This window comes from Ursus americanus, chromosome 8, assembly GCF_024610735.1.
Source record: "Ursus americanus isolate L20-20 chromosome 8, mUrsAme1.1.p, whole genome shotgun sequence".
In the NCBI taxonomy this organism is placed as follows: domain Eukaryota; kingdom Metazoa; phylum Chordata; class Mammalia; order Carnivora; family Ursidae; genus Ursus; species Ursus americanus.
In genome coordinates, this window is record NC_142134.1 from 50,934,812 (window position 1) to 50,949,933 (window position 15,122).

General features: G+C 39.8%; 1 protein-coding gene across 8 annotated transcripts in view; it reads left to right on the forward strand.

Annotated features, from left to right (window-relative positions):
• APBB2 (amyloid beta precursor protein binding family B member 2) overlaps positions 1-15,122 on the forward strand; it is a 358,694-nt gene that overhangs the window by 64,549 nt on the left and 279,023 nt on the right. For 6 of the 8 annotated variants that reach the window (XM_087864178.1, XM_045816074.2, XM_045816077.2 and 3 more), the window contains exon 2: positions 5,222-5,375. The exons of the other annotated variants lie outside the window; for them this stretch is intronic. The gene's annotated coding sequence lies outside the window, so the exon portion shown is untranslated. The remainder of the gene's footprint in view (positions 1-5,221; positions 5,376-15,122) is intronic. 8 annotated transcript variants of the gene reach the window in all.

Below are 15,122 nucleotides of genomic sequence, written 5' to 3' on the forward strand. Positions count from 1 at the left end.
GCCAGCGAGAGAGGGAACACGAGCAGGGGGAGTGGGAGAGGAAGAAGCAGGCTCCCAGCGGAGGAGCCTGATGTGGGGCTCGATCCCAGAATGCCAGGATCACGCCCTGAGCCGAAGACTGATGCTTAACGACTGCGTCACCCAGGCGCCCCCACAGTGCATTCCTTAACCTAAGTCCTTGCAGGAAGCGACTGGGTCTCTTGTCCATGGTTGTGTCCTCAGTGCCTTATCTGGCAGCGTTGCAGTTTCTTAGTAAGTATTTGTTGAATGAACACATAGTGTTAAAATTTCTATAATGCTTTCATATTTGGTTTTATCAATTGGCAGTCCCAGGAAGTCGGCTGATAGTATCACCCCGTTTTCACAAATGATGGAACAGACGTTAAAGAGAGTAAATTAGTTATCCCAGAAAGCCTCAGGTCCTAAGTAGCAGAGCTAGGAATGCAAGCTCTAAATCCACTCATTTCTTCATCCCTCGTTCTTTCCAGGACAGCCTTTAAAACCTGAATAAGCATAAATTCCCCCTCTTTGCTCCCTGAGTTGAAACCCTCTCTACGTGAGAGCATGACAGGGGATGTTACCATATGAAACCTTTTCCAAACTGCCTGCTGTCTTCCCCATCAGCTACAGTCTTTGTTGGGTGCCAGTTTGGGTTATTCATGTTAGATTCTTTTAAGTTGCCTGTGATGGGTGCCTATGATACATTCTTTTTGAAAAAAAAAAATTAAACAATTTTAATGCTATATTCTTTTCTCCCAAACATTTTAAGGTGTAAATTTATTAATACCGTGAATCTAAGTTTTTAAAGTCAAATTTCCAGGGGCACCTGGGTGGCTCAGTCGGTTGAGCATCTGACTCTTGGTTTTGACTCGGGTCATGATCTCAGGGTTGTGGGATCGAGCCTCGCGTTGGGCTCTGAGCTCATTGTGGATTCTGCTTGTCCCTCTCCCTCTGTTCCTCTCTCCCTCTCTTTCAAATCAATCAGTCTTTAAAATAAAATTTCCAAAGTGGGGAGAGGAATGTTCTCCAATGTATTTTTGCCTGGTCCTCCTGGTCATTTTGAGATAGAAATTTCTGAAGTGTTGAATTGGCTTGGCTGGTATTTCTGGACTCAGGCTCAAGAAGGAGTAACCTTCTCTGTGATACTAGAATAGAAAGAATAAAACTCCGGCCAAACATTTAAGAGTCTGAAATGGCGCAAACATCTGGGTGCACATTTTGCCAAAGACCAAGCAACACACAGCCAAGGTTCTAAAGAAGGATTTCAAAATCTGTGAATCTGATCTAATTCTAATTTATGTTTCGTCTCTGTTGAGAAAGATCATTTGATGGCTCCAGCAAGATTTTACCCGATTTGATTAGTGGGTGAGAGTTGGTTCTCCCAGACCACTGTATTTGAACTTAACCATCATTACCTTACAAATAACTTTACAGAGTTACTTGAACAATACCCCAAAGCTTTGATTTCATTGTGACATGGCAACACGGATTTAATTCCCTTTGCCCGCTGTGGGCATTGACCTTTAGTATTAGAACAGAGACGTCGAGGGGAATAAATAAACTGCCAGTATTGTGTTTCCTCCAGGGTCCAGCCACGGAAATATATGGTAGGGACTTGAGCAGTTCTGCATGGAAAAAAAAACAAACAAAGCCCTGCATTTTCTTTTTCGCCGGCTGCCCGGCTTCTCAAATCAGGCGGGACAAGCTATTGTGTTTGCTCTGGGTCTTACAAAGCGAGATCACATCATTCCTTGATGTGGCTTTTTTATTAGTGGCTTCACAGCCCATGCCTTTGTTGTCCTGCCGCACAGTAGGACAGGCCAACGAGCAGTGAGCGCCATACAGGCTTTCCAGGGAGCGTTTCTGAGTTTGTCATTTTGCCATCTGTCCTCTTCTCCCCCTGGCTTTTTCAGACTATCCATGTTGTGTGCAACTCTTAGGCTTCTGCTTGGGTGGTGGGGATCCCGTAGGTGGATGCTAAGAAGGAAGTGGAGGTGAGCAGTATTTCAGATAACTTAGGAGAAAAGAGAAAAATCTTGCTCCCTCTCTGAGGTGTCTATCAGACCTAAGATAGGAAGTATTAGGATTATGTTATGTTATTTCTCAGCGACTGTTGTTTACTTTATTTTTGAAACCACTAGAATCTCTCCCCTAAGATTTGGGTCATTTGGTCGGGAAGAGGCTGGGACCTAATGCCATAAATCACTTGTTTCCAGCTGGTGGGGTGAGCCCGCATCCTTCTCATCTCTCACAGGTGGCTCGGTGCAAGTGTCGCGGTATCTTGTTGAAAACCTTTTGTCTTGTTTTGAGCCGTGGGTCTGTGCCACTGTCAACAGGACAAGTAATAGGACCAGCGAGCTTTCGGTGTGATCGGCAGTTTCTGGTCAGGACACCTGCTGCCCGAGCACAGTGCGACCATTGTTTCTCTGATTGAGCGTGCTCTGGGCACGGCCACCACATCTTTTCTAGCCTGCAGTTAAGTCTTTGGTTGTTTTTTTTTTCCTGCATGCATTTCATTTTTGGTGGAACAAATGTCTGTCTTGTTCTTCTGGTTTTGCTGGTATGAATTTAACGTGTGCGTGTTTCCTACAAACTTGTATTTCAAAGACTGTGTGCCGAGGCGTCGTCGTGGTGGAAAGAGTGCTGGGTCAGAGTAGAGGCAGGCGATCTGGCGTTTTAGCCCCAATCCTCTCATCCCTGCTGTGTGGCCTCAGGAAAGACATTGGAACTCTCTGGGCATCTGGGGTCTTCATTTGTAACCTGAGGGAGTTTTGGGGTTCTAGGATGATGGATTGCCAAGTCCCCAGTGTTAAGATTCCCAGTGAGTTTGTGTTTTCTGGGATGCCGAGAGTGTCAAAAACGGAGTGTGTCAAGGGTTCACTAGGGCAGGGCTCCTTTGAGACCGTAACACCAGGAGGCGCTCTTATTAATTAAGCAAAAATTAATATGGCATGGCCAGTGATAGAGAGTTTTGGATGCATCAATTAAAGGAGGGAAAGAACTATGGTCTTCTTGTCTCATTGTGGCAAGTTTGCAGTAAACAAACAGAAACTTATTTTTTCTCAGAAAGTAGTGTTATTCAGCCCTGGAAATGTTATTGGACACTTGCGTTTTGAACTTCTAAATTAAGAATTATTGGGCTCAGATAAATGAAGACTTCTTAACTTATTAGCTCTTACCGTTCAGATAAGAAGAAACCCACAGATCAGGCTAATATAGGATAGACATCCAATTGCTGATTTGTATTCCTGTCGTGTTTAATAAAAATCTTATTAAGAAATACTGTAATTCTACAAGTTATACATATGAGTTGTGGAAAATTTGGAAAACACCAAGAAAGAAAGACAAATAGCTTCTAATTCCGTGACCCAGAAATAGTTCTTCTTTTCATACTTTTGTGTCTTTAATTATATATACTTAGTTTGTAGAACAAAATTGAGATCATACCATACATACATAACTTTCCTGTGTTCCTTTTGAGATGATTTTCGGGCCTGAGCTTTCAAATGAAGGTGGAGATTAATGTAATATTATGCTTGGCACACTTGTGACAGGGTCTGTTTTGCCTTACAGAAATAGAATTGTAGCCCTAGTATCTGAAAATAACATTTGTCCTGTTCCCTCTTGAACAGGCTTTCAATATTTAGCATATATAGATGTTGTCATAACTAATACTATAATTAACAACTGAGGACTTCTTAATTTATTAGTTCTTAATTGTTCCCTAATTGCTTTTCTAAGGTTTCCTCACTTTAGTCCTCTGTACCAAAATTGCTAGCTATTACATCAGTGAGCATAAGTTATTTTAACACTACTTTTCTGGATGCCTTGATTCCTCAAGCTGAAGCATGGGAGGTGGTGTGGGCCAGGCCACAGGTTTGGCATAAAGGAGGATGGTTAAGAGATTCCTCTTGCCCCGGGGCGCCTGGGTGGCGCAGTCCTTAAGCGTCTGCCTTTGGCTCGGGGCGTGATCCCGGGGTCCTGGGATCGAGCCCCCCATCGGGCTCCTCTGCTGGGAGCCTGCTTCTTCCTCTCCCACTCCCCCTGCTTGTGTTCCCTCTCTCGCTGGCTGTCTCTCTCTCTGTCAAATAAATAAACAAAATCTTAAAAAAAAAAAAAAGAGATTCCTCTTGCCCAAATATATGATGCATTTGATAATATTTATTTTTTATTTTATTATTTTTTTAAAAGATTTTATTTATTTATTTTACAGAGAGAGACAGCCAGTGAGAGAGGGAACACAAGCAGGGGGAGTGGGAGAGGGAGAAGCAGGCTCCCAGCAGAGGAGCCTGACGTGGGGCTCGATCCCAGGACTCCGCGATCACGCCCCGAGCCGAAGGCAGACGCCTAACGACTGAGCCACCCAGGCGCCCCTTGATAATATTTATAATTCACTTGTTGCATATTGGTTTCATATATCATTTTTCTCAATTAGGAAATGAAAGATGATTAGTTTCCCCTTTGGATTATTTAGCCTATAAAATTTTCTGTTACACCATTTGCTTTGCATTGAAAATGCATCCTAAATCCTGAACCACATTGGAATTCTTTATGACCTTTCCCTTGGTGGTACCTTTTGAAGTCCTGAAATGTTTTTATATTTGATTGAAATTTAATCTGGGTTTCATTTTACTTTTTAAAACATATTGAGCAAGTTAATTTTCTCTTCGAGTTCCTAAGGGGAATGATTCTAGCCCTCTGTGTCCCAAGAATTCAGACTGAGCCTTGCCAGAACATTCCTGTGGTTTTCCACAGGGCAGATCACTGTGTTCATGAAATTTTAGTTGTAGCTTGTGTTTTCTGTGGTTAATTAAAACATCTGGCTCTTTCATTTTCCACGAACAGAATATAATCGCTTGGCTGAACATTTTCAATAACGATTAAATGCCTCAGTCCTCCTTTAGGATAGCCCAAACTTGTCTTTCGGACACCTTATACGCTGTTGTCTCTGTTCATTAATGATTTTAAACAGTTGGAAAACATTTGGGGTTATCCTGCCAAATGTAGACTCTTGAGAGGGAGAAGGGGAGAGAGAGAGAGAGAGAGTTTGTGAATATGAATCCCTCTAATGGCCTGGCTTTTCCAGAGAGATAGAGAGAGAGAGAGAGAGAGAGTTTGTGAATACAGATCCCTCCAGTGGCTCTGGCTTTTCCAGAAAGAGAGAGAGAGAGTGAGTTTGTGAATATGAATCCCTCCAATGGCTCTGGCTTTTCCCCTGCAGGTCGGAGCTGCTGTGGGTGCGCTGCTGTGGTCTGTGGCCAAGCATGCTGCTGTGGCCGGATCTGCCCAGCTGTGGAACAGAGACATTTGCCGGATGGAAAATCCATAAAAGAAAGCTCCTGTGAAAGCCGGAGACAGACGCTAAGTAAAATCAGGTTAGTATCAGAGAGGCTGGATGAAGTGGATTGGGTCAGCTAGGGAAGAGCTGTTTTGTTTATTCCATAAAGTGTATCTGAAACAGCCCCAATTAGTGCTTCCCAGTTATTCGAGAGATTCCTAACATTGCAGAGATGGCCTGACATATCTCCGTGTGCAGTGAATCTCTGTCTTCCTTCTTCGTCTCCTTTGCCCCATCCTCTTGCTCATCTTCCTCTCCTCTTTCAGAGAAGGGAAAGTCTTCAGCATAACATATGTAAGAGGCCCCAACCAGAGACCCCCCATAACAGCTGCAGTGATCTTGGCTTGATTTTGGAGAGAAACCCTGTTGTTGAGAAAGCATGGGCTTGTGCTGGTGCCTTCAGACTTGCCCTCATTTGTGTTTTCACACTGGGAAGGGGGGAATCATGGAGACCCCCCATTTCTCTTGGGGCGCTTCTGGCCCTGGTTGGCTTGGCATGATTTTACTTACGCTTATCTCCCCTTAGACAAAAGCTAGCAACATGTTCATTTTTGGCAGTGTGTGCGTTTGGCATGAAGATACTCCTATAGCACAGGAGAAAAGAAGTGTCCTGAAAATAATAGGAATATAGAGAAATGCAAACTAGCCTAACGGTGAACCAGGAGAATGAAACTGAACAGCCGCACATGGAGCAGTAAGGTGGGGATCATTGATTTTGAGAACGCGTACTATACGTACAGGTAGAGGCACGAGGAACAAGTCCTATTGGATGTTCAGGGGGTAACTCAGCATTATACATCAGGAACAGTGCGTAAATGCTCACTAGACAGGAGCGAGTCAGCAGCCTTGAGAACCTGTAAATAGTGAGCGTCTATTGACTTCACCCGCCCAGCATCCCTTTCCTCCTTTCAATAAATCACCCAGATTTTCCCTGGGCAGTTAGTCACCCTTCCTTTGTTTTCAGCCTGTCTGGTCGGAGGAGGTGACCTCACTGCCTCTGTTATGGGCATGTGACAGAAGCTTGGCTCGTCAGGGTCACAAGGATCGGTTTATGGAGGACCCAGTATTTTCACTGACCACGTTGCAAAGGGGTTTTTCCTTTTTGTAGGTTTGTTAAGCTGGAGCTGCTCTTTCCCCCCTTTGCCACCACTGAAGGAAAGCCTTTCTGAGAATAAAGTTAACACAGAAGAGGTCAGAGCAGGGAGATACAGGAAGTGAGATGGGGGGGAGGGGAAGGGCGCGCACGCACACACACCCACACACCCACCCACCCACCCATACACCCATACAAAACTTATGACCCCAGATGCAGCCCCATCTAGAGCCAACAACTCTGGTTTCACTTTCCTGGCAGGTTAGGGAGTTAGTTTGAAATAGATATCCATCACTTAGATCCAAACAGGTCCTGCTTGGGAATGCCTTCTAGGTGTGAGGTCTTAGCGGGAGGTGATTGGCACCCCCTGTCTTCAGGGGCTCACAGTGGAGGGGTTGGGCCAGATTGGTATTCTGACACACAGTGTGAAAAATGTATCACTAGAGGTAAAAGCTAAGTTCTGTGGGAGTAGAGGTGCAATTATGAATTCTGCTGAGTGTTGGAGAGACTGGCAGAGAGCTAGTATTTAACAAAGGGAGAAGTAGAATTTAGTCTTCAGGAACATTAAAGAAAAATACATTTAATTCAGTTACTTGCTTTTTGAGTCTAAAAGAAAGAGAGGCTTTCCAGAGCTTCTAGTTAAAGTAAATAGCAGATAAGGAAGATAATTTCAGAGCTTCACTAGTAGTAAAATCCTGGTGTTTACAGTAAACACAATTGTTTTGGGAGCAGCCAAATGAAAGGGTTATCAGAAAGCTGTCCAGAGTTTATTTTAACACCGCAGGGTAACAGCTGCTCTTCTCACTAAAACCTCAGTTGGCTTTCTGTTCAAGCAGAATTCCAAGCACATCATGAATTTTAAAGATTTATTTCTTCTTAATGTTAGACTTTATTCTTATTTTATTTTTTATAATTGACACTGTTTGCTTTTTTATATTTTATTTTTATTGGTTGATTGAGACAGAGAAAGAGAGAGAGAGTGTGTGTGCATGGGGCTAGGGGGTGGGCAGGGAGGACCAGAGAGAGGGAGAGACAGAGAATCTTAAGCGGACTCCACGCCCAGCGTGGAGCCTGACACAGGGCTCAATCTCATGACCCTGAGATGATGACCTGAGCCAAATCAAGAGTTGGATACTTAACCAACTGAGCCACCTAGGCACCCCTGTTTGCTTTTTCAAATTAACAGATTTTATTTTGGGGGGTTAGTTTTAGGTTACAGAAAAATTAAGCAGAAAGTATAGAGAGTTCCTACATATCCCTACTGCCATTCTGAGTTTTCCCTATTAACATCTTGCGTTAGTTTCCCTATTAACATCTTGTGTTACAAATTGTAACATTTGTTACAATTGATGAGCCAATATTGATACATTATTATTAACTGAAATCCATAGTCTACTTAGGGTTCACTTTTTGTGTTGTATCTTATGTGGGCTTTGACAAATATATGATGGTATGTGTGTACTATATCATAGAGTCACGCAGAATAGTTTCAGTGTCCTAAAAACCCCGTGTTCTGACTATTCATCCATCCTCCCCTCCCTCTGAATTCTGGCAACTACTGATCTTTTTCCCTGTCTCCGTAGTTTTACCTTGTCCAGAATGTCATATATTTGAAATCACACGTTATGTAGCCTTTTCAAAGATTGGCTTTTTTCACTTAGAAATAGGCATTGAAGATTCCTTTGTGTTTTTTTTGTGGCTTGTTAGCTCATTTCTTTTTAGTGTTGAATAAACTATTGTCTGGATGTACCACAATTCATTTAACCATTTGCCTGTTGAAGGATATCTTGGGTGCTCCTAAGGTTTGGCAGTTGTGAATAAAGCTGCTACATTCATGTACAGGTTTTTGTGTGGACATAAATTTTTGGTTCCTTTGAGGAAATACCAAGGAGCATGATTGCTGGATCGTATGGGAAATATTTAGTTTTGTAAGAAATTGCCAAACTGTCTTCCAAAGTGCCAAAGTACTAATTAATTTTTGTGAAAGCTGTTAAGGTCTTTGTCTAGATTGATAGTTTTTATGTGAAATTACAGTTATTCTAGCACCATTTGTTTAAAAGACTATCCTTTCTTTATTGAAGGGCATTGGCTCCTTTGTCAAAGACCAGTTGACTGTACTTGTGTGGGTCTGTTTCTGGGCTCTCTGTTTTGTTCCATTGATCTATTTGTTTATTCTTTCAACAGTACCACATTGTCTTAATTACTATAGCTTATAGTAAATCTTCAGTTCAGAGAGTGTTAGTCCTCTGACTTTGTTCTTCTCCCTCAGTATCGTATTGGGTATTCTGGACTTTTTGCTTCTCCTTGTAAATTTTAAATCAGCGTATCAATATCCACAAAATAATTTGCCAGGATTTTGATTGAGATTGTGTTGAATCTGTTGGTCAAGTTGAGAAGAACTGATATCTTGACGATATTGAGTCTTCCTATCCACGTATGTGGAATCACTCCATTTATTTAGAACTTCTTGGTTTCTTTCATCAGAGTTTTATAGTTTTCCTTATATGGATCTGATACGTATTTTATTTTCATGCTAGAATAAACAGTATTGTATTTTTAATTTCAAATACCAATTATTTATTGCTGGTGTGTAAGAAAGTGTGAGTGACTTTTGTATATTAACTTTGAATTCTGTGAACTTGCTGTAATTGCTTATTAGATCCAGGAGTATTTTTATTGATTCTTTGGGATTTTCTGCATAGATAATCATGTCATCTGTGAACACAAAGACAGTTTTCTGTTTCTTCCTTCTCGATCTGTATGCCTTTTATTTTCTTGTGTTACCTCACTAGCTAGGACTTCTGGTATGATGTTGAGTGGTAGTGGTGAGAAGTATCGTGCCTTGTTCTTGATCTTCATGAGAAGGCATCTAGTTTCTCACCATCTAAGTATAATATTAGCTATAGGTTTTTCATAGATGTTCTTTATCAAGTTGAGCAAGTTTCCCCCCCAATCCTAGTTTGCTGAGAGTTTTTATCATGAACGGGGATTGGATGTTTATTAGATGCTTTTTCTACATCTATTGATATGATCATATGATTTTTTTTCTTTTTTAGCTTATTGATATGATGGGTTATATTAATTGCTTTTTGAATGTTGAGCCAGCCTTTTGATGGGGATAGTGTTCAATCTCTAGATCAATTTGAGTAGTATCGCCATTTTACCAATATTAAGAGTTCTGATCCAGGGTGCCTGGGTGGCTCAGTGGGTTAGGTGCTCACCTCTTGATTTCGGCTCAGGTCAGGATTTCAAGGTTGTGAGATTGAGGCCTGCGTCCAGCTCCGTGCTGGGTGTGGAGCCTGCTTAAGATTCTCTCTCTGCCCCTCCCCCCACTGCTTGTGCGTCTGCACTCTCTCTTCAAAAAAAAAAAAAAAACTGGAAAAAAAAGCATTCTGATTTATTAACATGGGATATGTTTCCATGGATTTAGATCTTTTTTTTTTTTTTAAGATTATTTATTTTAGAGAGAGTGAGCGAGAGAGAACAGGGGGAGGTGCAGAGGGAGAGGGAAAGAGAGAATCCTAAGCAGACTCCCCATGAAGGAGGGAGCCTGATGCAGGGCTCCAAACCACGACCCCAAGATCATGACCTGAGCTGAAACCAAGAGTCAGATGCTCAACCGACTGACTCACCCAGGTGTCCCTAGATCTTTTTAAATTTCTTCAACAGTATTTTGTTGTTTTTAGGGAACATTCCTTGCACTTTGCTATTAAATTTATTCCTAAGTATTTTTTCTTTTTGATACTTTCATAAATGGAATTATTTTTAAAATTTCATATTCAGAGTATTCATGACCAGTATATAGAAATACAATTGATTTTTATATATTGATCTTGTTTCCTTAAACCTTGAACTTGTTTATCAGTATTGATAGTTTTTTATTGTGTTGTGACTTCTTTAGGATTTTCTATATACCAGATTATGTTATCTGCAAATAGAGATAGTTTCATTTCTTGTTCAATCTGGATGTTATTACCATTATTTTTTACAGTGATTTGAAAACTTGGCTGTGATATGAGAAATACAAAGTAACATGCTTTGGAGTTACTAATGAAATCATCCTGTTATGTAGCTTTTGAAAAGAACAAAAGATGATAATTCTGAAATTTATCTCCTTATTATCGAGTTTATGCAATCGGTGAGCTTCTTAGCCACTCCTATATCTTTTTTAGGGAAATACCTATTCAAATTCTTTGTGTATTTTCATATAGAGTTATTTGTCTTTAAGTCCCTTTTCAGATACATAATTTGCACATATATTCTCCCAGTCTGTGGTTTCTCTTTTCATTTTCCTGATGCTGTCCTTGAAGCTCAAAAGGTTTTATTCAAATTCCAGTTAGTTAACATACAGTGTGATATTAGTTTCAGGTGTACAATATAGTGACCCATCACTTCCATACAACACCCAGTGCTCATCACAAGTGCCCTCCTTAATCCCCATCACCTGTTTAACCCATCCCTCACCTACCTCCCCTCTGGTAACAGTCTTTTTGTTCTCCATAGTTAAGAGTCTTTTTCTTGGTTTGCCTCTCCTTTTTTCCCTTTGCTCATTTTTTCCCTTAAATTCACATATTCATGAACTCACACGGTATTTGTCTTTCTCTGACTTATTTCACTTAGCATAATACACTGGCTCCATCCATGTCATTGCAAATGGCAAGGTCTCATTCATTTTTATGGCTGAGGAATATTCCATCATCTCTATATATCACATCTTCCTTGTCCATTCATCAGTCGATGGACTCTTGGGCTATTTCCGTAATTTGGCTAGTGTAGATAATGCTGCTATAGACATCAGGGTGCATGTATGTCTTTGAATTAGTATTTTTGTATCTTTGGGTAAATACCTAGTAGTGTAAGTGCTGGATCATTAGGTAGCTCTGTTTTTAACTTTTTGAGGAAACTCCATGCTGTTTTCCATAGTGGCTGCACCACTTTGCATTCCTACCAGTAGTGCAAGAGGCTTCCCCTTTCTCCACACCCTCATCAACACCGGTGGTTTCTTGTGTTGTTGAATTTAGCCATTCTGACTGGTGTGAGGTGATATCTCATTGTAGTTTTGATTTGTATTTCCCTGATGATCAGTGATGTTGAGCATCTTTTATGTGTCTGTTGGCCATCTGCATGTCTTCTGCCCACTCTTTAATTAGATTATTAATTTTTGGGGTGGTGAGTTTTAAAAGTTTTTAATTGTAACAAAGTTCAGTTATTCAGTCTTGTCTTCTAAAGTTCATGATTTTGATGTTTCTAAGTATTCTCTGCCTAACTAAAGGTCACTGAGACTTTTTCCTGTGTTTCTCTCTAGAACTTTTGTTGTCTTAGTCCTTACGCTTAGGGCTTTGGTCTCTTTGGGGTTAAGTTTTGGGTATGGTGTGAGGTCAGGTATATGTTAATTTTTTTTCCTCCCAAGGATATCCAATTGTCTCAAAACTATGTGCTGAAAAGACTGTCTTTTACCTGTTGGTGTATGTTAGTACAATTGTAGAAAATCATTTGACCATAAATGTAAGAGTTTATCTCAGAACCCTCAGTTCTATTTCGCTGATTATTTATGCCTGTCCTTATGCTTGTTCCATATTATACTTAGGTTTGCAATGCAGTTTTTCTGTGAAAAAGTTTTGTTCAAGAAATAAGGTTAAGTCACAATATGTCTCTATTTATTTTTACTATCATATCTTTGTTACTTTTCCTCTCCATTCCTATTTGAGTCACTCTCTTAAAAGTACCAGTCTCTGGTTATTTTTCTTTGGGATAAATGTGGAAATCTGAAATGGTAGAAGAGAATGCAAACCAATTTAGATGGATTTTCTAGATTACAGTATGCATTACTTTAAATAAAAAAATGCTTTGCTTTTCATAAAGATGGTAAGCATTCTAATGCCCATTATCCATTCAAATAAAACAGATTAAAATTTTCCATTACTTCTGTCTTAATCATTACCAATAACTACTGACTGAAGGATTTGCAAGTTTGGTATATTATCTCAAGAATTTCAAGAATTTTCATTAATGATGATATGAATTGGGCTTTTTTTTTTTACATAAAATGATAAATTTCACAAAACTATTATTTTATTAAGTGGAAAATCTATGAATTACAATGTTTTGGGTTTTAGAAACATAGTATGGTTTTATGTATCATAAAAACTGAACATTTTTCATAATAACATTAAAATGCCACCTGTATTTTTTTATATTTACCCGTGCTCTTTTTGTCTTCTGTTAGTATAGTTCTCAATAAGCAACTGTGCAGCCATTAAAATAATTGGATTGGAAATATGAAGACTGCAAATTTTTCTTTCTTTCTTAATTACAACTCTGTAAAAATTGTGAATAGGTGTGATTTAGAAGGGGAAAAAAATGTCAGTGCTTTCTTTGGTGACATTTGGATTCTAGTTGGCCATTTTCTTTTATTTTGTTTTGTCATTAAGTTATAATTTTGTTCGGGGAATGACTAATTTTTAATATGAAAAAACAAAATTTTGGTCTTGCTGGAATTCAGAGACATTTCCTTTCTCTGACATACCGCTGAAAGCTGACTTCTGCCACTGGGCTATAATTGAGTATTAAAATCAAAATTAGATCTAGAACATGTTTTTTGCAGTTCCATTAGTAGGTCAAGCCATGCTTCCCAGTTTCCGGAGGGCTCAGTTCAGGATGCCTTCTCTGCTTCTACCTGGGTAGACCACCTTGATGGGAGCAGACATGTGTGTTACCTGGCCCTTTGCTTTCTTTGGCTGTCCTTTGGCTGATAATGTCACTGCATAAAAAAGCATCCATAAAGCAACGTGGAATTATTCTTTTTATTGCTCTAAATTTTTTTTTTTTGGAGGATTTTTACTTATTTATTTGACAGTGAGAGACACAGCAAAAGAGGGAACACAAGCAGGGGGAGTGGGAGAGAGAGAAGCAGGCTTCATCATGACCTGAGCCAAAGGCAGACGCTGTAACAACTGAGCCACCCAGGCATCCCTTTATTGCTCATTTAAAAGAAAAAGGCAAGGGCACCTGGGTGGCTCAGTTGGTTAAGTGTCGGACTCTTGATTTTGGCTCAGGTCATGATCTCAGGGTCGTGGGATGGAGCCCGGCATCACGCTCTGTGCTTAGCGTGGAGTCTGCTTGTCTCTCCCCCTCTTCTCCTCTCCCTGCTCTCTCTCTCTCTCAAATAAATAAATAAAATCTTTATAAAAACATAAAAGAAAAAGCTGTAGGTAATCTCTCACTTGTAACTCCAGGACTCAGGAAGTGGGTATCGTGGATCTTTTAACCCTGCCATTCCTTAAAATCTTTTCTTTCTCTTTGATGCCTTTTAAAAATCTTTAGGACCTATTTGCAGAATGATGGATGGACCCTATGAGGCATATAGTTTGTAATATGTTCTTGGAAAATATGGTCTTGGTCTTGTTTTTCTTAGGGAGCTGAAACAAAATATGGCTGGGTGATAGTAACTTCTTAACTGCCGCTTGCTTTATAGAGAGTCTTGTGCTGACCGATGTTTGGGGTTTGGAGTGATTGAACCACCGAAGTTTGAGTTGTGGTATGGTGACATCTGTGAAGGCTCCAGCCTATTTATTATCATTTGGTTGCAGATGAAGCAAAATCAGATCAACCCAGTCTCATTCAGTGAACCAGTACAAGAACGAAGAGAGTATCCAGAATCTGCTTTCATTTGGAGAAACCACATTTTTGTGTAGATGTGTAGTGGAGATGTTTATGATAAATGTTAGTAGAGTTTGGCATATTACATCTGTTGATTTTTTGCTTGTCTTTATAGTTTTTATGTGAAATAATCGTGAATTATTAGGTTTCCTTAAAAAGCCTTCAAAGATACCATACTCGAGTGACTTATAATCAATTGTTATTTATTTTAATGTAATTACTAATATAAGAACAAGCAGTCGTTTCTCAGTCCTATATTGACCTGTAATGAATAAAACATTTAATTTGATTATACTGTCTGAATACGATCTATATTCACGACATGATAACTGTTCATAGCTTCTGAAATTTCCAAATTGATTATTATCTGCTCAAATAAGAATTGATCTTCCACTTCATTCATAAACAAAAATAGTCTACTGGATGTTTTTATATAGACAGTATCCAAGCCAGTAATTTATTTAATAAACGAGTATCAACATCAGTCTAGCTAGCATTAGGAAATTGCTCTGTGTAATTTGCTAGTGTGCCCTTTTTAAGATTTGAAGAAAATGGATTTTCCTGCAATCATCATACAGCTGAGGCCCTTTGAGGACAGATTTTAGAATCTTAGTAACTAGTCTGTGTTTGGTTTCATAGGGGTGATTCTTTTGAAGATCTAAGTTTGCAGACGGTTTGTTAATGCTGTGGTTCATTTCTGGTGTCTGGTTAAAGAATGACAGTACCTAGGAAAGTAAGAAGATACTAGCGATTTTTACCAAAGACTCACCTGAGAAATAAAAAGTGAAGAGTTCCAACCATGACGTTGGACCCTCAGTGGATCTAAAACTGGATCAGAAATGACTGTTGCTCTGAGCGGGCATGAAGTTATGAGTAATAAGAAATGCTGAATTAATTTTACTTAGTTCAGAACAATTCAGTTACATTCCAAGTGAACGTGTTAAAGTGCCCTACGTGGAAGGTTACTTTGATAGTTGCTGGAGGGAATAAAATGAAATATCCTGGGGGAAAGACAGCCAGAATAGAAGCCCT